We start from the raw sequence: 2261 nt of genomic DNA, 5'->3' as shown, positions 1-2261 counted from the left end.
AGGGGCAAGCAAACTCGTCGTTCGAATCTCGAGCATCCTCAATTTGTCCCGTTAGTCCTTCACTCAGAATTACTTCCCGAGAAAACTCTGAGTGAAAGCGTGGAAACAGATTGATGGATCCTCTAGGTTCTCATTTTTGTCGTTCCGACATACAACAAACTGTTTAAAATTCCTTCAAATCTCTGGAAATCAATTAAAATTATTACAATATTTCAATTTTGTGAAATTCCATTAATTCCTTTGTGATCTCTTGAATTGGATAACTTTCATTTGAAATCTTGCGAAACCCGTAGAGATTCCCAAAATACTTTTAAATATCCTACAATTTTTCAATATCTCTTAAATTTTCCGAAAATCAGTTAAAACTTTGAGTTATTCTGTGAAAGTCTTGAAAGTTCTTAGGAATTATTTACAGTTTCAGAAATTATTTAAAAACGCTTAAATTTTTCTTAAGTCTCTTGTTCTCCCATAACGTTATTTTTGATTTCTTAAATTGGTCTAAAATATCATGCAATTGTTAGAAGTTCTTCGAAAAGTCTTGAAATATGATAAAATATTTTAAAATCATATAAAATCCCTTAAAATATTTTGAAACACTTCGGGCACGTCGAATTTTTATAAAAATCTTTGAAGCTCAATGTTTTTTTCTTGAATCTATTAAAACTTTGTTAAATTTCTGGAAATGTTTGAAATTTTAATTTCTAGTGTGTACTCAAAATTAAAATTATCAACCACTCTGCAAATTGACCAAAAAATTCCCATAAAATATTTAAAAAATAATTATAAGAGAAACACATGCTCATTCCGTTCCTGGAAAAGTTCCTCATAATTCTATTTGTTACTTTAACATCGAATATTATTTCGTCTAAGAAAGATGTATTTTCAAACAAAGAATATGAATTTTTCAACATGAAGGCCGAATTTTCAATCCGAAATTTCAAATCTTAAAAAAAACGTTAAATTTTCAACCAAAGAAGATTACATTAACAAAATAGTTAAATTTCCAACAACATACCTGAAATTTTAACAAATTAGTTAAATTTTTCAACCTGTAGTTTAATTTTCATCGTACAAACATGTAGGCCTAAACAATTAATCAATATCTTAAACAAAAAAGCAGAATATTAAACAAAAAATAGTTAAATTAGCAACAGCAAAATTAAATCTTTGAGCAAAAAAAAAACCTACAGAGCAGTTGAAATTTCGACCAAAACAATTCACTCTCGACCAAGAAAAATGATTTTTCTACCATTAAAAATAAGGTTTTAATAAGGAATAAAAGCTTTCTACACAAAAAGACAAATTACAAAAAAAATCATATTTTCACCACCAATTACACAGGCCCACAAAAAGAAAAAAATATCCTGAGTAGATCACCAGGCAGGTGTATTCTAATTTATTTTTCGTCCCTGAAACCGAATCCGAAGTCCGATTGGGGGGTTTCCCCAGTTTATTTTAATTTAATTAATTAATTAATTTAAAATTAATTTAATTTAATATAAAAAAAATTGTTAAGAAAATAAAATATCCCGTACATTTTACAAGACAGGTGTATTCTTATGTATTTTTCGTCGCTGAATCCAAATCCGAAGTACAATTGGGGGATTTTCTAGTTAATTGTCACGAAAAATACAAAAAAAAATTTGTATGGTTTATAATAAAAAATTGTTAAGAAAATAAAATATTCCGCACATTTTACAAGACAGGTGTATTCTTATGTATTTTTTGTCGCTGAATCCGAATCCGAAGTCTGACTATGGGGTTTCCCAGTTACTTTTTGACAATATTGCAAAAAACTAGGTTTTTTATGGTTTATAATAAAAAAATTGTTAAGAAAATAAAATATTCCTTACATTTTACAAGACAGGTGTATTCTTGTGTATTTTTCGTCGCTGAATCCGAATCCGAAGTCCGATTGGGAGGTACTCCAGTTACTTTTCGAGAAAAATGCAAAAAACTAGGTTTTTTATGGTTTATAATAAAAAAATTGTTAAGAAAATAAAATATCCATTACATTTTAGAAGACAGGTATATTCCTATGTATTTTTCGTCGCTGAATCCGAATCCGAAGTCCGATTGGGAGGTACTCCAGTTACTTTTCGAGAAAAATGCAAAAAACTAGGTTTTTATGGTTTATAATAAAAAAATTGTTAAGAAAATAAAATATCACGTACATTTTACAAGACAGGTGTATTCTTATGTATTTTTCGTCGCCTAATCTGAATCCGAAGTCCGATTGGGAGATACTCCAGTTACTTTCC

The sequence above is a fragment of the Belonocnema kinseyi genome, chromosome 4 (genome assembly GCF_010883055.1).
Source record: "Belonocnema kinseyi isolate 2016_QV_RU_SX_M_011 chromosome 4, B_treatae_v1, whole genome shotgun sequence".
In the NCBI taxonomy this organism is placed as follows: Eukaryota; Metazoa; Arthropoda; class Insecta; order Hymenoptera; family Cynipidae; genus Belonocnema; species Belonocnema kinseyi.
The sequence above is the reverse complement of the archived record's forward strand: the minus strand, read 5'-3'. Positions refer to the sequence as shown.